Here is a 23,989-nt window from a genome sequence, read left to right on the forward strand (position 1 = left end):
TTGGTAGCAATTATAATTTCTAGATCTCTAACAATAGCCTTTTCTTCTACAATTATTAATAAAAATTCCCAAATATTCCTCACTATGTGAATGATTTCATTCCATATAATCTCCCTGGCTTGAATAAGGGACATGTTTCCCTTCACTTTCTCCTTTAATTCTTTGATTTGATTAGAAGCAATCTAAAAATCATTTTGATATTTATTAGCAGTTTCTTGAGCCATGGCTAGTTCCCTCTCTGTTATCTTGAGAATTTTCTGTGAATCCTCAAAATTTATTTGAATCTTCTTCATTTCATTCTCTGATATTTGTAGCTCAGTCATTACTCTGGTTAACTTATCTGCAGGATCTTCAGAGTCTGGTTGTACTAAAATAGTACAAACATGTGAATCTAATTTCTGTTGTAAAACATAATTCATCTCTTTTAGATTTGTAATTTCATTGTTCCTCTGCAAGAGTTCATTGGTCAAAATTTCCTTTTATTTTTCTACCTGGGCTACTTCTGGGGCCATAACATGCTCCACATAAGGAAATTTTAACTTCTTTCTCAGCACTTGAATTTTAGCTTCAGCTCCCTACAAAATTTTTTGAACAATACTCTTGTCCTTGGGATTTACACTGATTTTCACAATCAACTTCTTCAGCTCTTCATTTTGAGTGGACAACGCTCTGGAATTTTCCTTTTCCAACTTCAATTGATTGACCACTTTTCCTAACAAAGCTTCAGATTTGCTGGAAGCTAAGGATGTTTTATTCAAATCATTGTATATTAGTTCTCTAATCTGCTTATGTAAATTTATCTTGTTAGGTAGTGAGATTTCTCTTGCATCTACTGTCAAGTTGAAATTCTTGAAACTAGATGAGGATGAAAGAGTCAATGCATAAGGATGAGAGAAACATAACTTCAAGTGGTTTCTCTCAAGGTCCATGGTAGATAATCTGGTATGGTATGTTAACACCCAGGTTGTTCCCTTTGACTCTAAGGGAATACGGCCGGGGTAACCACTAACCAATCTTTGGATTACAGTGCCTAGCCACACTGTAATCAGAGAGGGCTCTCTCTCTTTATAATTTGTCTCTGTTCTGTGGAGATTTTAGGCTAGCTATGAAATGAGGGTGTTTAGTTTTATGCTTTGGTTGAGGGATATCTTTCTGTACCTGAAGTGTGCAATCTGCAGATGAGTTGGGCAATGGAGTCTGTGGCTACAAGTGTTTAGAGACCTTGAGATGATTTACTGAAATTACAGGGCCATTTAAATACTTCATATAACAAAGTTAGATTATGATGGTGACATGTGAACAACCAGTGAAAAGCATTCAAGAATTTTCCACTGAGCTGGGGTGTGGGAAAGAGATAGATGCCTCAGGAGCAAACTTGAATTCCTGAAAATATTTATCACAGTGAGAGATATAGCTTGAAAGTGTAGCAATTAAGAATTACACCTTATTTACTCTATCTAGAAGAAAACATTCATAACAGCTTAGATTGAGTTCAGGGTAATCTGTGATTAAGTCCAGGAACTATTCTTTTACTTTGCCATTAAGTGTAAAACTTACAAACATGAAAGAATATGAAAGACTAGAAAACATATAACGCAAAGGTTTAAATGAGACTTATTGTGCTATGAAATATGCAGGAATCCTGTAACATTCAGCTAGCCACCACAGTGCATCAAGGAACACAGAGCTTTGGAAATTCCATCCACCTTTTGTATTATTTCTCTGAGAGTTGTACAGCAACAGAAATATAGAAATGAAATCAACAACAACCCCTTGCAAAATCATGCGAAAGGGACTTTATAGAAATGTTTATACAAAATATCTCAGGCATTGAGTCATATGAGAGAGAAATATCTTCATTACTTCGTACAGAAAAGTAGAAAAGAAGTTATTACAGCTTTGAATACAACATAACTGCTCTTTAAGTCTGTCAGAGGATATTTTGACCTTTGGAGGTCACTGAGTCGGTTGGAACGCTTTGCTTTAATGCTGGAAAATGTGCCTTTACGTTTGCTGCGCTGTATCTTCTCGGCCCTGCCACCTGTGACTGTGCTTGCTGCTGTGGTGACCGAATAGCCCTGCTGAGTTGGCTCAGCCTTTCATCTTTCCTTTGTATGCTGATCTACCAAAATTTTCCCTGTGTATGATCACTTATAAATTTGCAAAAACTTGACATTACAGGTTCTGGCTTGATAATATTAGCTGTGTCAATCTGTTCCAGACTTCCTGTGTGGGCAATTGGTGCTTCACAATTGCCTCTATGGTTTCATCTGCTTCTGTATATTTATAGAAATTTGGAGGCACATCGAACAGATGATTGATTTCGTTCATGATGAAGAACAGGTTTTCCACCCTATTGTAGAGAGTCTGCCCTGATGCTGGCCCTGATTCTGCTGAAGTGCTGGGCTGTTCTGCAACTTGACTTGCAGCAAAGGCATTGACCCTTTTAGCATAATTTTCATGGGTAAGCAGTCTTCCCACACTGCTTAGTATGCTGGGGAGGCCTCTGTTTTGTAATACCTGAAACCTGTCCATGAACCTGTTGATTTCGGTCTGCATATCTTGGCTTCTCCTTTCTAATGTTCCAATCAGGTTTCTTAATGTCAGGACCCTTTTAACCATTGAGATTGTTTCAGTCCTGTTAGCAATTCCCATGGTGGTCAGTTGATTGCTTGTCCTGTGATTTAATATGTTGATCATCCTATTGGCAGCATCAGGCATGTTGCCAAGGCTTGCTCTTGCTCTGTGTATCTCCCTATTTGCCTTTGCAATGAGCGCTGACTGTTCATCTATGGTCTCAATGAAATGCCACTGATCAGTAATGGACTGGCCAATATTGGCCCATAGGACTGTTTTGAGCTCTGCTGTCACCTTATCTAGTGTGAGCCCTTTCTCAAGCTCAGTTATTCTCTTTTTGAGAGCTTTTATATCTCTTTCCTTCTCAGCCACATTCTGTTTTCTCTTATCATACCTTTCATTTACTTTAGCCAAAGATTCTTTGGCTTGATTGAGCTCTAACATTTGAGCTTCCAGGACTTGAATCTCATTTTGAAGCTTCTGCATATCCAGACTATGAGTCTGCTCTGTTGTTGGTGCAGCTGTCGATGTAGTTGGTGTTGTTGGTTCTGTTTGTTGAGGAGGAGGAGCAGTAGTTGGAGCAGCTTCCTCAAGGTTGATTACTTCAGGAGGAGGCTAGGAGGTTTGACCTTCCTCTCTTTGTTTCAAGGCTGCCTGTAATGCTTCTTTTGCAGCCTCCGATTCTCCCAGCTTTTCTTGAGTTTGGATTAGCTACCTGTACAGAGATACCAACAAGGTTGTTGCCTCTTGATCATGTCTTTGCTGGGCAACATCATCTGTTTGAGGGTGAATTGTGGCTGGGAGTTTGATCTTTCTCCTCAAAGCTGCCATGTCTGCATCCCTCAACTTTAATATTTCTTGTATGCCCTTGATATCTTTGGGATCATGCCCAATCTATATGATGATGTCTTCTAAGGACCTAATTCTGTTGTCCTTTGCTTGAGAGGATGCTTTCTCCAACTCAAGCTGAGCAGCTGTGTTGTTAAGGCTATTCTCTAGCCTATAGCTATCAAATGTTTTGTCTGCCAAGGAGGCATACACCATCTCACCCGTTTGCTTATGCAGTTCTATTTTGTCCATTGGGTGGATATCCTTGGCAAGGACCTCAAGGTTGGTCCTCAAGTAGTCAGAGGCAGATTGGGGCTGCAATGCTGTTGGCATAAAATGACTCATGATCATTTTGCCTTCCTGCACATCATATGCAGACATGAGTCTTTGTTGATTGGTGGGAGCCATTTTCAACAAATGGTTATATAGCTGTATTTTGATGGGCTCACTTCTCCTCTTAATGTCAATGAACTGCTGTTTAATGCTGAGTTCAACTTCCCTTTGCTAACTTGAGGAACTCACTTCTCCTCCCATTGTTCTGTCCTGTTCCTGTTGAAAGGAACTTGCTGATGCTTCCCTGCTGGGTGGGACCATACCAAAAGACTGTCCTATTGGCATTTCTTCCTCTGAGAAGGGATTGATTCTTTGTCTTTTCTCCCCATGAGTTGTTGATGTTGTTAGGGGAGTCTCTCTGTCCCTTTTCCTGCTTGTATCCTCCTTTTGTGGAGTTTGGAGGATTGATGCCTCGGCTGAAGTTTCTTGTCTTGGAGGCACATTTTGTTCAGTGGATCTAGGGGCTTCCACTGTTTGTTCTTGCTGGACAGGCTGCTCCTGTCTTTGTTCTTCTTGCTGTTGGTGTTGTGTTTGTTGCTGCACTTCCTGCTGCATCATTTCTTCTTGTTGTTGCACTAGTGTTTCCATTTGCTCTTCAGTCATAGGAGGTGGCTGTTCCATCTGCTTTCCTTTGCCTTTGCTGGATGTCCATGGAGTATTCATGGCAGCTTGCTGATTTGTTGTTGAAGATGAGGCAGCTGCTCCAAGTTGTCTTTGATATGAGAGGGGAACCTGTCCACAAGTTTCCAAGTCAGCTTCTTTTTGAATATTTCTAGCCTCTCTTTCTAGCAGCTCTTCACTAGTAATTTCCTCTTCTAGGGTGCCCTTTTTCCAGCTCAATGCATTGGCATACTGCTCAATCTCAGGCAGCCTCATATGTGCATAGGTACCCAATTTGTATTTTATCCTCCTGAGGGAAACAAAATGATTGGGGTCATAGGGTATCCATTCAAAACTAGTTTGCAGTTTGAGGGCCTCTAGGATCCTATCTGCCTCTTTCCATCCCTCCTCTCTTTTGTTATATAGGAAAGGGCCCAGCTGGCTCCTTACCTTCAACTGCGCCTTCTTGTTCTTGCTTTGGAAGTGGAGGTAGTCGGCATTTCCAAATTGCCTGAAGTATTCTAGGGCAAAAAGTCTCATAGGGACATACCTTGGCAGCCTATAAGGCTTCAACTCACAGCCATATACTCTGATTACTGTGTGGTGTTGGTAAAAGTACCAATTACCAATGCTGTAGGTTTTGGAGAGATGGAGAACTCTCCTCATGTCATCAGTCAACCTTGGAGGAGAAACACCATACAATAATGTCATAGCTGGATGAATGAACAAGTCTATGAACTCACAGTATGTGTATAGTGATACAGAGGTGCAATGAAAAACTGAGGTCCAAAACACAACTGACCTTGGATTCCCCTGGGCATTAACTTGCTTCAGGGGAATGAGGAAGCTGTCTGGTTGATAAAACAAGAATAGATGGTAAATGTATGAAGTGTATCTAAACAATCTTTCCCTTTGCAGATTCATTAGCTGGTCATGGATCCTATCTGCAATATATGTGGCATAGTCATAATGTACAGCTGGAGGCTTTCCAGGAGAAAATATAGACAGCATTGCCATTATACTATCATCCACATCCTCCACTCCCCTGAACCCTAGGACATAGTTGATCAAATCCACTAGCATTCTGCCCAATTCATTTAAGTATGCATATCCAATAGGAGGAGTTCTGATGGCTTCAGAGCTTGGTTGTATGAACAGCTGATTGATTTTGATGATCTGGTCATTTGACAACTTAGTCCCCTTCTTTATCAAGTTCTGCATGGAGAGGGGGGTCAATGGTTTTGCAGTGTGGAAATGCAGCATCTCATTTATGCTCTCTGGGGTGATATGGAACAGAATTGAGCCTGTGGGGCTGAGAACAACTCTTTGGCATGGATCATAGCACTCCTGGCATCTGTGGATCAATTCTGGCATAGGATTTACCTGAGGGAGGTTGTAGATGGGCAAGTTTGAGTCCCAAATCCCTAGGATATCAGCTCCACTAAGGTGCTGGGCTTTCAACTCATTTAGCATCTGAATATTATATTTAGAGCCTAATGGAAAATAGTCTAACATCTGATAATCCACATCTCCCAGAGCTTTCCATTCTAACTCCCTTTGAGGGGTATTGAGAGGCTTGATGTTCAGTGCAATTGGAGTTTCCATGGTTTTCTAAGCTTCTGACTTGCAGGTGAACTGGTTGAAGTAAGCAGAACAACACAGAGGTGATTCCTTACAATGGAAGTGTGAATTTTAAGGACCAGAGGGCGAATTGAGCACACAGCAATTGAAATACTGTTTAACGGATTGATAAAAACAAATAGCAGGGCTGACCAGAACTTTTCTATGGTGAATTTAGCCAGCAGAGGTTTCTAGCTCACGATTGCGCGAGCTACCTGTGAATTCAGGTTGATTAAGTCAAATGCAGGTTTTGTAAACTGTTTGTTGCCTTGCCAGAGGGAAATAGGTACAGGTTACTGGATACCAGATGGTGAATTCAGTGTTTTAACACTCCCTTAACAGTTTGTTTGTAGAAATTTGGATAAAAACCAGGTGCAGAGAATAATTTCGAGAAATACCTTGCGGATTGCCAATGACAGTCGCAAATGCAGGTACGACGGAGGCGCCCACAGTTTCAGAGTCGAACTGTGCAGGTTGGCGCTGGTATGGTCGTCAAATACATGCAGGAACAACAACAGTCTCTTTCGGCAAAAGTAGAAAAAAAACGAAATTTTGGCCTAAAAATAGATTTTTGGCAATATTGGCGCGTTTTTTGGGATGACGTCAGCATGACATCATCGGGTGGGGTCGGAGTTGGATGACGTCAGCATGACGTCACCGGGTGATGTGGCAGGTCCTGGTTGGTCCATGGATATGCTGAAGTGGCGGACATGTCAGCGAAGGGACGGACAAATGAGGTGATGCGACGGCGGGGTGGCAACGACGTGGCTCTGACGTGGGCATGACATGGGACCAGCAAAACCGGGCGGTAAGTGAAACAGTGGTAACGGTTTTCTCGGAGCGCTTACGATACGGCCCCGGTTTTGTCAGAGGCCGACCCGAGAGACTGAGAAGGTGACGCGTGGCCGAGGACTGACGTAACCCTTCGTCAGTTTCTCGGGTACTAACTTTCGGGCGTCGGGACCAACCCGATATGCATAAGGGCCGTCCGATCAGAGGCGCTCGATCGGACGGCTGACGGGTTGATGAAGTGATCAGGCGATAGGGAAGGGGGCGGGATTTAAAAAATATATATTTTTTGGGATGCGCGCTTAGCGGAAGACCATTGGGGTATGGTGGATTTCGATGGTTTTTTAATGTATTTTCAAATAAAACCAATATAGCGCCCGAACCATTGGATAACATAAAAATGGGTTTTTATGAATAGTTTTGTCAAAATGCGCCCGGTGCTTGGACTTTGGATAAAGGAGAAAAGTGGGTTTTTAGAGTATTTTTGCCAATGAAGCAGGTTAAAGGGACAAAAGGGGTTTTTAGCAAGGTTTTTTGGGGATTTTTTGGGTTTTTCTGAGCAGAGGGAAGGTGAGAGCTTAGGGGAAAGGTTGTTGCTCATAACCAGAGGTTAGAGCAGCCCCAGGAGAGGGTTGACCACAGTCCCAGGTGGACTAAAGTCTCCCTTTAGACAGACATATTTAGCTATAATGCTAAAAGGAGGATATTTATAGAATGCTTGGGGTTTTATACACCATGGTGTTAATAATACTAGGGAAAGGGTAACATATGGGAATTACATAATAGAGTTAGAGTTAATATGGGGGAATATGTGAATGAAGGGGAAAAATCACTAAGTTTACTTGAAACTTACTTAGTTCAGGGAGTAGATCAAAATGAAAAGAATTTTTAGACAAGAAATGTGGCTTTTCAATGAATAAAACCACCATCAAACCTCAAGTTTTTCTAAGTAATTCAATTGATGAGGGGATGTTAGTAATGAGTGGGAAAAGGGATAATTTGGGAAGTTAGACATGCTTCTTTGTTTTTCTTTTCTCATCTTGACCATCAAGGTTAAATCTGAAATGAATACCACTTCTGCAACCCCATCTACTTACCCAGCTACTTTGCCTAGCATTTTTTGTTTCTTCTTGGAGGGTGCACTTAGGCTTGCAGACCCTTACTTGCCTTTTCTTTTCTTTGGATTTTTCTTTTGTTTTTCTATCTACTTCTACCCTTATTTCTTCGAAGGTCCCAGATTAAGCTGTTGGGAGCCTTTTCTTCTCTACCTGAACTACTTGTCTGCCAAGATTAAACAGTTTGGACAGACTTCTTTCTCTATTCTACAACTGAAAATTTAACACCTGACATGATCCAGATTAGACTGTTGGACCATCCATCAAAATTGAGTCCCCATCAAGCTATAAGCACAGATTGTATTCTTATGGAAATATGTGATCTTTGCATCCTCAAAGCAGAGCATATTTGGATCTTTTCATTGCCAATCATGAAATATGAAACCTATTGGTATAGGTAGCTAACATGGTATTCAAAAATCACTCGAGCTTCAAGCCGAGACTCCATATTCTCCTTCACCCTCTTGTTCCTTTCTTCTATTTGACTATACCATTACTTTATGATAGGCACTGAATTTTGAGAAAAAATTTCTGGAACTGGAGAGAAGGGTGTACAAGTAACATCTCCCAACTGTAATTGAAAACCCATTGAGGCTGAAGAACTTCCACCCAGGGATCCAAGCTCTGTTTCCTTCTCTGATAGCTTTTCTCTCTTTGAATCTTTACCTGCTTCATCTTCTAAATCAATAATCTCTTCACTACCTCTTTTCAAACTTTTCTCAATTGGATGAGGAGTCTCCACCTCCATTCCTCCTTGTGCACCTGTCTGACCTCCATTTGCCAATTTTTCTAGATTTGGACGAGGTTCATGTATATAAGGGGCATAGGAATTTTCAACTCTTCTATCAGAAATAATATGGTGAGGGTCATATGCCCATTTTTCACCCAGTTGTAGCTTCATACTTTCAAGAATCTTTTTCACTTCTTCTATGGCCTGCTTGTTGTTCACAATAAAAGGTCCCACTGTCTTTGGAAACTTGAACAAATGTCCCTTTTTTGTTGGGAAAAAATGCACTTGATCAACATTCAAACTTTTCCTGATGAATTCCAAAGAAAACAACCTCATAGGCACAAATATGGGAAGTTTGAAAGGGGCAACTTCAACTCCATATAGTCTAATCTCAGCATAATCCTCAAACTGAAACCAATCACCTACTTTAACATATTTGCTGAGTTGTAGGAGAGATTGAGCCTTTGGAAAAATACAAGGTATGGGAGAGCTATTGATAATGGAATAAGAAACTGACAAGAAAGAAGTAGTAAAATATGTAAACCCCTCATAATCAACATGACTTCTTATGATATATGTCCAATACACCACTGATTGCTTGTTTTTGTGTAAGTCCATTATATTCAGTCCCAAGTGCATGAATCTCTCCACATGAGTATACAAAAAGAGGTAGGTCACCAATGAGGGAAATCTAAAACATCTAGTGAGAGAAAGGTCTGTTAATTGTGAATTAACCATTATTTCCCAATAAGAAGGTATATCAAAAATTGCCTTAGGTTACAACATCAAACTAAACATTCCCAGAATGGCCTAGTCAATGACATGTGTATCCTCCCTTCCCAAAACCTTGGCAATGATTTGCAGAACTGAATTTACATCTTCGGTAAAAGTTTCAAGAGAAAATTCAGTAGGTTCCATAGACAAATGTTGTCCTGAGGGCATTAATAAGAAAGACATTTGGGCATAGTCTTTTGTAGATAGGTTTTGAAAGGTTGACAACAAGATTTCCTCTGAAAACGATGTGTAAGAACTTGAAGAGGGAAAAACCAGGGCTTGTTGAATTAAGAGAGAAGACACTTGGAAAATATTTTCACCCAATTTGTTCATCACAAAACATTTTTGAGGGTAGAGAGCCGAGACCAACCAATAGATGAATTCGAGGAAAAGATAGGTTTGGGGGATTGTGGCAACAAGAAGACCAGACCTAATGACTGCAATATACACTGGGGATTCTTTATGGTTAACTAGGATAAATTGGCAAAGTTATAGAAAATCTAGGGAGAAAATTGGGTCAAAAACATCCCTCTCAGTGTCCATGAGAGGAATGTGAGAGGAAGACCCTACTAGCACTGTCTTCTTAGACATTTTTCCAACTAGAAAAAATAGGAATGATGTGTAAATACCTAGTTACTAGATGATTGATGCTAACTAGGGCCCTGATTTGGACAAATTCATTGTATTACGGATACAGTACACTAAAAATGATAAAATGAGGGGAATCGAGGGTAACGAGATTTATGGGGAAACGAAAAAATGGGGGGAAAATAATAATAAATACGCATGTGGCAGGTGATGTGGTGAAATGACATGATGACATGATAGGATGAGGTGGCAGCGATATGGTGGTGATAGGGTGCTGTGCTGTCCAACAACCCCCCCCCATTTCATAAAATTTTTACTTAAAAAATCATAGTATGAAATGGGTCCCTTCTAAAATTAGACGTGTTAATAAATTGGTATTAACCCATCATTAGAAAAACCCTCATCAAAAGGTTCAATGGAAATGATATATAAACCTTTTTGAATAGAAATAAAGTTGGTCTTTTAAATAAATATAAAGTTCTTTGTTATTGAGATAAAGCGATCGCAAGATCGTATATCGCAATGATAAGGAAAACATATATAAAGACCCATTGACTCACTCTGATCCTAAAAGCAAATAACTATCGGATATCGGGAAAGGCAAGTCACAAAGTATAATGAAAGAGCCTCCCTCATTTCTCCGATGTGATATCACCATCGGCAATCGGCAGTAAGAACCCAACACATGATTAATGACATATTCAAATTCCTCGATGTGATAAGGCATATCGCAATCAGCGATCGGCGAAGTTGCAATGGAATAAGTAATAAGACCCAAATCCATCCCCGATTGTGATGCGTTAAATCAAGGCGCATGTTTTGAAAACGTAATTAAAAGGCTTGCATACATTGTATCACCTTTCGGTGATCAGAAGATATTTTGGACAAATATTAAAGCCTTTCCATTCACATTACCAATCACTGATTGTGATTTACTTCTTGATTATCTGCCAAAGAATCTAAGCCATGCTTGAATGGATCATTCGTCATATAAATGACACAATGGGTATTTAAAAACTCCTTTACCAGGATTGACATGTTAAATGGCTAATTAATGAAGCAGTTATGGCGAGATTTTCCTTTAGATTGTATCTACGGCAGTTTCACTATAATCCATTATTATCTGCTAATCGACATAATTCTCTCATATTGGTTCATACTAGCTATTCTCTCTATCATGTTGGTTTCATTTCTTGTGTAGAACTACGCTGAAATAACAAATTTGAAACAAATGGTAAAGAAATCAAAGAAATCCGTAGCAGCAGCGGCTCCTACAGCAACTGTGCAGCCAGCCAATGATCCAGGACCAAGCAAAAAAGGGTTAATCTCAGACACTACATGTCTTGGCCTTGGAAATACTAGTTGACAAAGGATCTACAATTTAATTGAAGCAGAGGAGCTTGAGGAAGTATCGGAAGAAGCTACTGTAGACTCAACTAATAAATCGGAAGCTTCCCTCAAAGATTTAGCTGATTCATATTTGCACATAATAGCAGCGTGTGAGAAAATTCTTCCATACACTGATGTAGTGAGATGGGTGGTAGAAGAAATTCCAGTTTCAAATAGAACATTTTGCACAGTTTACGGAAGGATTTTTGGCTCATTTCAGCCTGATGACTTAAGGAAGATGTATCACTTACCCAAACCTGAAAAGAAATACAACAAATCCTTCCTTGAAAAGTTCGCAAATGAGAACGAGATTGAATCGTCCCCAATTAAGCAGTGGAGACAGAATCCCACAAAGCACAAACATGAATCATCAGGTAAGTACTCTGTGGAATCATTGTCTTCTCGTTACTGTTATGCTGGGGCAATGATGTGTAGAATGTTGGGAATGCATGACTTTGCAAAGTTCACTATTGAAATGGTTCCTTTAATGGAAGCAACGGTCAATAGTTATTTCATGGATTGGGCAAACATATTGTCCGACAAATTAGCCACTGCAATTTTGGAATTTAGATCAAATTCACGCAAAACCACCAGGACCATTCCCCCTTTTTATTACGGTGCTTATATTATGGATATTCTTTGCTTTAATTCTGAATATCCGGTACTCGGGTGGAGGTAGACTCCCTAAGACCTTAAGCCAATCCATATTTATCATTAGATGCTATGGAAGGCTCACTATAAAGACCATTTGTACCAAATTTGTAATGGTTTCATGTTGCTTATCTATTATGCTATTTTTGATAAGCCTGCCCCAAGGATTTCTGAGGAAGCAGGGATTGACTTGACTGCTGTAGGAAATTGGTTTGGAGAAGACAAGTTCACATATATAATGCTTTATGGTAGTCTTGCAAGACTCCATGTCCTTCCTTTGTATGTACCTGATAAGTTGTTAGCTCGGGAATTGGCCTACCAAAGAACAACAGCAGGAACAACAAAAACTCTTAGTACTTCTAAAAGGCAGGTATGGCCTACATTCTCTTTGAGATGTGGTGTTTACACTCTCCATGATTACAAACATGCAGAAAAGGAGGCAGGAAAAATAAACATGCTCAATCTTGCAACCATTCCTAACAGGCAATATGATCCAAGGAAAGTTGCCTATAATGTTCTTGAACAAGCCAAACTCACAAAGTTTGATTATGAAAAAGATGAATTTGATGACCTGTTTTCCTCAGTAGAATCATTATTTCAGGTAAAAACATTGGCCAAGATGAGATATAAAGATGAAGATCTAGTAGAATTCAATAGGCTCAGAGAACAGAGGTTGCAAACTCTGCCTATGGACTTATTAGCTACTACCCCAGCAATCCAGTCAAGCGAGCCTGAACAACAAATTGTTGACAAACCTCCTGTTATGGAGAAGATTCCAGAGAAAGGAAAAGAGCCAGAATAGAAAAAAGAACAGGAGAAAGAACAGGAACATGACAATGAACATATCGACATAGATACTCAGATTGATCCCAAACTCCTTAAAGAATGGCAACAATTTGGTTCCATTATAAGCAATCCTGAAAGTTCACAAGGTTTCAACACACCTCAAATAATAGTTGGTCAGGAGACAACAACAATTGTGGTTCCAATTGAAGGAACCATCGGCCTACCCACCAGCAAAGATGTAGAAATAATTCCTAAGGATCCATCTGATCAAATTATTTTGCAGATAGAAGACATACCACCATTAGATGTCTTTTACAGTCCCAAACATAGGGCTGTAGTAAAAAGACAAAGGAAAAGGAGAAGACTTGATCAATCTTCCCTTTTACCAGCACAAACAGAGATGGCTAATGTGGTATGGAAAGAAGAATTCAATCCTTCCGAAGACCTCACGAAACTTTCTCAGTATGCCAGAGCCTACTCAGTAGCTACTATGGATAAAGAATCGGAAGTAAGCAATTTACTTAAGGAAAAAGACCAAACAATTGTTTCATTACAGTCACAGGTATCCGAAAGACAGCAAAAAATAGAACAGTTAGAACAACAGCTATCAACACAGCAGCAGATAAACAACCAATTAAATGAGAAATTGCTCAAGGAGAAGCAGAGGATAGACCAAAGCGCAGTACAGAAACAAAAAGAATTATCCGCAACATTGGCCAAGCTGAAGACAATGAATGAACAAATGAGTAAGACAAAAGATGAGCAAATCGCTCAACTATCACACCATGTAGAAAAATTCAAGAGTCTTCCTCAACCAACAGACTTCAGGTCCAAAGCTCTCCAGATCAATAAAGCATTGGTTAAACAGCTAAATTTTCTATGTCATAATATTTCCCTTGTTGAGCCCCTCTGTGAGATTACTTCATTAGTAATTGACAAATCAGTTATCTGTTGGCATTATGATTCTAGTATGGCTCTGTGATACAGATGTTGTACTTGATGGCAACACCCTCAAGTGGCAATGCTCTGATCAGGCTCTCAAAATGGTGGAAATTAAGAGGTACGCAGGAGAATAGTTCAAAAGGTGCGTACCCACAGGTACGCCGTGAAGGGACTGCGGCTGCACACGCAGGTCACCCGTTCAGAAGGTGCGTACCCCCAGTGCACTTACTTCAAGGCAGAGAAGCGCGCTCACGTGGGGTTTCCTATGTTTGGCCCGTGGTATTTAGCCCGCCGTTCTTGACTCTATGGTTTTGGCCCGTGGTATTGTTTTATATTGAGCCTCATGTTTTTGGGCCCCTTGTATTGGTTATCTATGGTATTGATCCATGATTTTAGGAAGAGCTTGCCTATATAAAGCAAAGGAGATCACTTGGCTAAGCATCTTTTGCAAACTGAATATCTTAAGATCTGAAATATTGGGTTATTGTTTTATAAGCTTGATCTATATAAAAGTGAAGTTGAAAGCGAATCTATGAAGGGTGATCTCTCGAGCGCATGATCAGATCTGGGCATCTGACGATCTGTAGCACACTGGTGGACTGCCAATTCGGCCCCTAACCAGAGGTACGCAGGTGATTAACAGAGCAAGTGCATGGGTACGCAGAGCAGAAGAAGGAGAAGTGCGTGGGTACGCAGAGTAGAAGAAGGCACAGTGCGTGGGTACGCAGCGCGACAAAGGTTCAGGTGTGTAGGTACGCGACACGATAGCATCTGTGGGTGCGTGGCTACAGTAGCAGTATGCGGCGCGATAGTATCTGTGGGTGCGTGCCTACAGTAACAGTACGCAGCGTGATTGAAGAAACAGTGCGTGGGTACGCGGTGCGGCAGAAGGGTCTCTGCGGGTATACGCAGGGGAGCAGAAGGTGAAGTGTGTTCGCACGCAGGCCAGAGAAAGGAAAACTGCGTATCTGTCTCAAGATCTTTTGTTGGCTGACTTTTCTCTGTTGATAAGGTGTTCTAGGTTTAGTTTACTGTTATTGTTGATCTGGTTACTGCAGTTGACTAGGTGATTTACTTGTACTTGATGATCTCTTGATGTTTATGGATCCAGTTTGAAAATTTATGAAAAGTGATCCTTGAAAGAAAAGAAGTAGGGGGTTGTAGCTCCCTTCCAGGAGAGACTGGAAAACGAGAGAGAGTTGTAGCTCTCTGCAGGTTGCAGCCTGCGTACTGGTAAAGGACTGCACCAGTACAAAACCATTGTAAAAGGAGTTTCTAATTTGAAAGAAGATAGAGACATATTGCAGCAGGTGGTTTTCACCCACATTGGGTTTCCACCTTACATCTGGTGTTCTTTGGTGTGACTATCTGTTTTCTTTGTTCATGCTCATTATTTTATTGTACTGACATGCAAAAATAATTCAAAGTATAAATAAGGAAGATTTATTAAAGGAACTTGATAATACTGATTCACCCCCCCTCTCAGTATTATTTCCAACAATTGGTATCAGAGCAGGTCCTTCAAAGAAGCTTGATCACTTGGAGGAAGATCATTCATCATGAGCAACTACGAGAGGGAAGCATCAATCAGGCCACCAATCTTTGATGGGACAAACTTCAATTATTGGAAGGTAAGAGTTACTGCCTATCTTCAATCTCTTGGTACAGAAGTTTGGGATATCATAGATACAGGCTACACTTTTCCTTCAGCTACTCCTACAGATTCGGTTGAGAAGAAGAAATATGAAACAAATGCTAAAGCAGTCAATACTCTGCTAGGATGCTTATCTCAAATAGAATTCGTAAAGATTATGCAATATAAATCCGCAAAGGAAATATGGGACAAGATTGTCTTGAGCTATGAAGGAGATGAACAGGTAAAGCGTGCTAAACTTCAAACCCTCAAGATTCAGTATGAGAATCTCAGAATGTATAATGATGAAAGTGTGGCTAACTATTTTCTTCGGGTAGATGAGATTGTTAATTGCATGAAAAACTTGGGTGAAGAAATAAAAGAGGCTATTGTGGTTGAAAAAGTTCTAAGATCATTGTCCCCCAAGTTTGAATCTAAAGTGTCTGCAATAGAAGAAAAGGAAAATCTACGAATTCTTACTATGTCTCAGCTACACGGAATTCTAACTGCTTATGAAATGAGAAAGGGAGGTCCTTCAGACAGAAGAGAAGCTGCTTTCAAGGCTTCAGGCAAAGGAGACTATTATGAAGCAAGTCACGTGCCAGAAGAAGAAGAAGAAGAATCAAATTTTGTCAGAAATCTTCAAAGGGGTTCTGGAAGGTTCAGAGGTAAGTTACCTTTTAAATGCTTTGCTTGTGGAAGAGTAGGTCATTATGCTGCGAAATGTCCTTATAAGGATAAAGGAAAGGAACCTGCTAGATGGAACAAGAAACAGATTGCAAATAAGAAAAGCTACTACACGCATGAAGATAGTGATGGTCTATCAAATAGTGATGAAGATGAACGAGGTAACGACTATAAACTTTTAATGGCATTTGAAGATGATGATTACATGGATGCTATAGATGTGGATAGCTTTTGTGAAGAAATTTCTAGACTCAAGACATGTATAGAAGAAAAGAATAGGATCATTGATACTCTACAACTTCAAATTGATGAAAAGGAAAAATATCTTGAAAAGTTAGAAGGTGAAATTGTTGGTCTTAGAAAAGAGATTGAGAAAACAAAGGCTATTAATCTTAAGTTTGTCAAAGGATCTGAAACTCTGGATGAGATCATCAATGTACAACGTTCTCCTCTAAACAAGACAGGTCTGGGCTATAATGGAGAAACTTCTCAAGCATCCACCTCAAAAAGTTATCTTGATGCAGCAAGAAGGAATGAGCAAAGGCACAATGGAGATCACCAGGTAAAGCAGGGACTAATTACAAACAAAGACTATCAGGCAAATCAGGGGCAATCCGTCTTAAGGATGAACAAAAGCTACAACCAGCCACAGGTAAAATCCTCTCAATTTGCTTCAAGAATGAATGACAATAGAAACTACAATCATTTGGCCGGAAGATTGGATAACCGGAGAAGTTTCTTCAATGGACAATGCTTTTCTTGCCATAACTATGGTCACAAAGCAGCTCAATGTGTTGCATATAAAACGATCATGACTAGAGAAGCTCAAAAACAAAGAAGTATGACCGGGATTACAAAAAGGACCTATAACAACTTTTCGGTTCTTGAAAATGAAGTTGAATGTTCTATTTGCAATAACTTTGGTCATGAAGATTCTGAATGCAGGAGCAAGTTTCAGCAGACAAAGGAACAAGCCTCAAGCACCAAAACATGGAGAATAAAGGAACCACAAACAAAAAGATGTGGAATAGCATTTTATGCAGAGGGACAGGAAAATCTATGGTACATTGACAGTGGATGTTCGAAGCATATGACAGGTGATAAAGAAAAACTTGAATCATATTCTGCTTTAGAAAAGGGAAAGAAAGTTTCTTTTGGAAATGATACTCCTGCAACTATAAAAGGAAAAGGCACTGCTCAGTTAAAAGAAAAGGTCAAAGCTGGAAATGTTTTGTATGTTGATGGATTGAAGCATAATCTTCTGAGTGTCAGCCAGATGTGTGATCAAGGAACCGAGGTGATATTTAGATCAAATGGATGTCTTGTTCGTGATCTTGATACAGGTAAAACAGTGATCAAAGGTAAAAGAACTCCAAATAATCTATTCATATTTGAAGAAGCGCAACAACAATGCTATCTAAGCAAGGATGATGAACACTGGTTATGGCACCGGAGGTTGGGGCATCTAAGCTTTTCACAAATAAGGAAAGCATGCAAATATCAGGCAGTTCGCGGTCTTCCAGATATCAAAATTTCAGACAACACCATATGCAAATCATGTCAGTTTGGAAAGCAAACCAGAACTAACTTTCCAGAGAAGGAAGGATCAGCTAGCATGCCTCTTGAGCTTGTACATACAGATGTATGTGGACCATTCAGGAAAAGGACACCTCGAGGAGAAGAATACTTGATATTATTCATTGACGATTTCTCCAGGTTTGTCTGGTTAGGACTTATGAAGCACAAAGATGAAGCATTCGAAAAATTCAAATCCTTTAAAGCCTTGGTTGAAAATGAATCGGGATACAAAATAAAGTGCCTCAGATTCGACAGAGGTGGGGAGTTTACCTCAAATGAATTTTTCGATTTCTGTGATGAACATGGGATAAGAAGAGAATTCTCTACAGCTAGAACTCCTCAGCAAAATGGAGTAGTGGAAAGAATGAACAGAACAGTCCAACAAATGGCTCGTGCTATGCTTGATGATTTTGGAACTCCCGCAACTTTCTAGGGTGAAGCTGCATATGCTGCAGTTGTTATTCTCAACAAAAAAAATGTCCGGGTGAACAGCACTCAAACTCCTCATGAGCTCTGGTATGGTGAGACTCCTTCGGTAAAGCACTTCAAAATCTTTGGGAGCAAATGCTATATTAAGAATACTGATGAGCAACTTGGCAAACTTGAACCTAGAGTAGATGAAGGCATTCTTCTTGGTTATTCTCCACACAGCAAAGCATACAAGTGCTACAATAAAAGACTTGGAAGAATTGTTGACAGCATTGATGTAGTGGTTGATGAGAAGGGATACATTCCTAGGCAAGTAAATCATGAAGATATCGAAGAAGATGAAGAATACCCTCAAAGACAGAATGATGAAGAAGAAGAACCTCAAGAAGAACCAGAGGAGAAGATAAGGATAGAAGAGAAGACTCCATCCAGATATTTTCAGAAGAATCATCCAGAATCTCAGATTTTGGGGCAGAAAGAAGCAGGTGTACAAACAAGAAGAACAGTTGCAGAAGCTTCAAGCTATTTGGCATTACTCTCTTCCACTGAACCACAAAATGTGAAAGAGGCATGCAAAGATGAATGTTGGGTGAAAGCAATGGATGAAGAACTTGAGCAGATCGAAAATAACAACACTTGGGAGTTGGTTCCTAGACCAAAGGATAAGAATGTTATAGGGACAAAATGGGTCTTCAAAAATAAATTGAATGAAAATGGAGAAGTAATTAGAAACAAGGCCAGACTTGTTTGTAAAGGGTATGCGCAGCAAGAAGGAATAGATTTTAAAGAAACTTTTGCTCCTGTTGCAAGACTTGAGGCCATCCGAATGTTCCTTGCTTCTCAAGCTTTCGAAACTTCAAAGTATTTCAAATGGACGTGAAATCAGCCTTTCTGAATGGAGACTTGGAAGAAGAAGTTTACATTGAGCAGCTAGATGGTTTCATTCTTGGAAATGATCCAAATCTTGTATGCAGATTGAAAAAGGCTCTCTATGGTCTCAAACAAGCTCCAAGGGCTTGGTACTATCGTTTGGACAAATATCTTCATCAACAAGGTTTTTCAAAAGGATCAGCAGACAACAATCTTTATATAAAATTTTAAAATGACAAATTGCTAATACTTGTTGTGTATGTAGATGACATTATCTTTGGCAGCAATGAAGAAGCTATGAGTCAAAGCTTTGCCTTGGTGATGCAGAAAGAATTCGAAATGTCCTTGCTGGGAGAACTGACATATTTTCTTGGTTTGCAAATCCAACAAAAAGAAGGAGGGATGTTTTTGTCTCAAAGCAAGTATCTCAAGCAGATTTTGAAGAAATATGGCATGGAAGATGAAAAACCAGTATGTACACCCATGGTCACAGGATGTAGCCTCAGTGCAAGTGACGACTCAGCAACAGTGCATCAACCAACCTACAGATCTATGATTGGAAGTCTACTTTATTTGACAGGTGCCTGACCAGACATCATGCATGCAGTGGGAATAGTTGGAAGATTTCAAGCAAATCCGAAGGAAACTCATCTTCAGGCAGTGAAGAGAATCTTTAAATATCTTCAAGGGACTCAAAATTATGGCTTATGGTATCCTAGAGATACAGATCTCACACTTCATGCTTATACAGATGCAGATTGGGCAGGAAGCGTGGATGATAGGAAGAGCACAAGTGATGGTGTGTTCTTTATGGGTTCCAGATTAGTATCTTGGTTCAGCAAGAAACAGAGTTCGATTGCCTTGTCTACAGCTGAAGCAGAATATGTTGCTGCTGCATCTTGCTGCACTCAACTCCTTTGGATGATACAGACCTTGCAAGACTTTCAAATCACTTGTACACCACCTATCTCCATCTTATGTGATAACACAAGTGCAATCAGCATTTCAAATAACCCAGTCATGCATTCAAAGACCAAGCACATACCGATCAAGTATCATTTTCTCCGGGAACAAGTACTAGAACAAAAGGTCAAGTTGGAGTATGTTCCTTCTAAGGAACAAGTTGCTGATATACTCACCAAACCATTACCCAGGGAGACCTTTGAATACCTCAGGCAAAAGCTGGGGGTTGTTGATGCATCATCTTGTTGAATCTCTTCTGATGGTTGGTTGTACGCAAGGTTCATTTGGGGTATATGCGTACATTTGCTGGGTTGCGGATTGGTTGAAGATCGAATGGCACAGGTTCAGGGGGAGCATATAATGCATTGTTGGCATTATGGAGGAAGTACATCATGGATGCTGGTCTGAATATTGCTGCAATATGTCTCTATCTCTTTCATGGTCATTTATGGTGTTTTGGTGGCTTATGGTTCTTATTTGCAGATCTAGCTTATAGTCAGGGGGAGCATGTTCTTAGGGGGAGCATAACCCTTTGCCCTTGATGTCAAAGGGGGAGAATGACGTTGAGGATCTTGATTGAGGATCTTGAGGTTGCCATCAAGTCCAAAGGGGGAGATTGTTGGCATTATGATTCTGGTATGGCTCTATGATACAGATGTTGTACTTGATGGCAACACCCTCAAGTGGCAATGCTCTGATCAGGCTCTCAAAATGGTGGAAATTAAGAGGTACGCAGGAGAATAGTTCAAAAGGTGCGTACCCGCAGCTACGCCGTGAAGGGACTACGGCCGCACACGCAGGTCACTCGTTCAGAAGGTGCGTACCCCCAGTGCACTTACTTCAAGGCAGAGAAGCGCGCTCACGTGGGGTTTCCTATGTTTGGACCGTGGTATTTAGCGCGCCGTTCTTGACTCTATGGTTTTGGCCCGTGGTATTGTTTTATATTGAGCCTCATGTTTTTGGGCCCCTTGTATTGGTTATCTATGGTATTGATCCATGATTTTAGGAAGAGCTTGCCTATATAAAGCAAAGGAGATCACTTGGCTAAGCATCTTTTGCAAACTGAATATCTTAAGATCTGAAATATTGGGTTATTGTTTTAAAAGCTTGATCTATATAAAAGTGAAGTTGAAAGCGAATATATGAAGGGTGATCTCTCGAGCACATGATCAGATCTGGGCATCTGACGATCTGTAGCACACTGGTGGACTGCCAATTTGGCCCCTAACCAGAGGTACGCAGGTGATTAAAAGAGCAAGTGCGTGGGTACGCAGAGCAGAAGAAGGAGAAGTGCGTGGGTACGCAGAGTAGAAGAAGGCGCAGTGCGTGGGTACGCAGCGCGACAGAGGTTCAGGTGTGTAGGTACGTGACACGATAGCATCTGTGGGTGCGTGGCTACAGTAGCAGTACGCTGTGCGATAGTATCTGTGGGTGCGTGCCTACAGTAACAGTACGCAGCGTGATTGAAGAAACAGTGCATGGGTACGCGGTGCGGCAGAAGGGTCTCTGCGGGTATACGCAGGGGAGCAGAAGGTGAAGTGCGTTCGCACGTAGGCCAGAGAAAGGAAAACTGCGTATCTGTCTCAAGATCTTTTGTTGGCTGACTTTTCTCTGTTGATAAGGTGTTCTGGGTTTAGTTTACTGTTATTGTTGATCTGGTTACTGCAGTTGACTGGGTGATTTACTTGTACTTGATGATCTCTTGATGTTTATGGATCTAGTTTGAAAATTTATGAAAAGTGATCCTTGAAAGAAAAGAAGTAGGGGGTTGTATCTCCCTTCCAGGAGAGACTGGAAAACGAGAGAGAGTTGTAGCTCTCTGCAGGTTGTAGCCTGCGTACTGGTAAAGGACTGCACCAGTACAAAACCATTGTAAAAGGAGTTTCTAATTTGAAAGAAGATAGAGACATATTGCAGCAGGTGGCTTTCACCCACATTGGGTTTCCACCTTACATCTGGTGTTCTTTGGTGTGACTATCTGTTTTCTTTGTTCATGCTCATTATTTTATGGTACTGACATGCAAAAATAATTCAAAGTATAAATAAGGAAGATTTATTAAAGGAACTTGATAATACTGATTCACCCCCCCTCTCAGTATTATTTCCAACATTAACGCCAGGCCGGATTTGGAATAGGCCGATGAGACTTTAACCAACTTTCTTGCTTGGCAAGAAACCAGTGAAGGACAAGCCGCAAATCTGCCTAAAATTCTAGAGTCGCATAAAGAGATTCTTTTCCTAGAATGGCAGTCACAATTGATGAAAGCAGAAAGAGAAACCTCAAGATGCAGATCAACAACCAGTAATTTAATTGAGTTAATCAATGATACTCTTTATTTGTCTAACTTTATTTCACAGTGCACTCCAGGTAAATTTCCATCAGCCAAAGTATTGGAACAAACATGCAATCAAGAATTGGAGAAGAACGGAAGATTAATCGTTGGCATCCAAAGTTTAACTTGGGATACCTTTTGGTTTTTCCTAGTTAAACCATACAGCCAAAGGGCAACATTCAAATGTTTAACCGATGCAATCAGTTACATGATTCCAAAAATACATGATGCCACATATTTAGCCCAACTGCATTCTCGTCTGAGTCACCCTCCAGAATTGCAACCAATGCTTGCTATCTACCAGCTCAAGCCAAAGGAAGATCGTCCGAAACATTGAATCATGCTGCCGACTGCGAACATGCCTATTTCTAGGAGATTCTCATGATTTAGTTATACCACCTAATAGCATTTTTATTTCATAATTAGTTAGCTTAGATAGTATTTATACACCCTTTCATAGTTTTGGAAAGGGTCCTCAGTTTTTGTATAAACTCAAATCAGGAAGTCACACTATTGTTCTTCTGATATATTTTTATGAAGACTGGGCCAATATTCTGAATTTTAACGAAGAAAGCTTTGATGATATGTGCACTATTGCTTTGTTGTGGAAGTGTTTCTAAGTTAGAAGAAGGAATATAAATGCAATTGATATCGAGAGTGATCCAAATAACATATGGTACTATTATCTATGCTTTTGCTTCATTCTTTCATGCAAATTAGCATTTATTTAATCTTGCTATCATTGGATATATGTATGTTTTTTAAGAGCAGTCCTTATACTTATCACTATTGAATGTCTAAGGAGTGTTATTCTTTCAATGATATTTATGCCAATGATATATGAAGAACAGTGTAATAATGCTTTCATGATTACTGTGTTCAACTACTTGAACAAAGTAATTATCATATGAATAAATATCTTTGTTTACCAATAGAGTCATCTATATGCCTGGTTGTAGATAAAGATCATCAAATGTTACACTAAAGCAGAAATTTCCCGGGATAGATTATTTGTTTATAATTTTACCTTTTTAGATTAAATCATCCACCCATTATCATTAGATATTAGAAAATCAACCACTTATCCATCCCATTTACAAACAATTGGGAAAATGGTCCCATTATTTCCAGTCGGAGCCACCACACCAAACGGAAAAGGAGCTGCCTTTAAAGTCTGGACCGGGTGGTTTTCCCCGATGTTGTTGCAGCAATTTTCAAGGCATCAAAATTTTTGGTGCTAGAAAGAGGGCATGAACTGTGAATGGCGAGCAAACCCAAACCTATAACCCATTATGAGAGTAAATCTCCCTCCATCTCACTTCAGACCTCCTGTTTGCATGCTGGAACACCAGTATCCAAACGAGAAGAAGAGGAGTCAACTACCACTGCTCAAACCCATCATACCCCAGAACGATTAAGTCCTGAGTCTCTTGAAGTTCAGTCTCTCATCCATAAACTTCAAGGCTTTTCGATATCACCACAGAAATCTGAGGTATCTCAAGGTAGTGAGACTTTGCAATTCAATCCACCTCACCCTCCCACCAGACTTCAGAGTGGAAAGCTCGATATTGAACCTATTGAATTGCCTTTACCCAAAAGGAAAAGGGCAAAAAAGAACACTGAAGGATCTGATAGTGAGACTTTCTCATCATCATCCTCCATCTCATCTTCTCTAGTGCGAAGTCAACCATCCACTCCTCCATTACACATTGTTGTTCAATAGGGATCAGGAACTTCAACATCCCAACCACCTCAAACCTCAATATCAACTCCT

The sequence above is a fragment of the Pinus tabuliformis genome, chromosome J (genome assembly GCF_031772625.1).
Source record: "Pinus tabuliformis cultivar Carrire ecotype Pingquan chromosome J, CPIR1, whole genome shotgun sequence".
NCBI classification, from domain to species: domain Eukaryota; kingdom Viridiplantae; phylum Streptophyta; class Pinopsida; order Pinales; family Pinaceae; genus Pinus; species Pinus tabuliformis.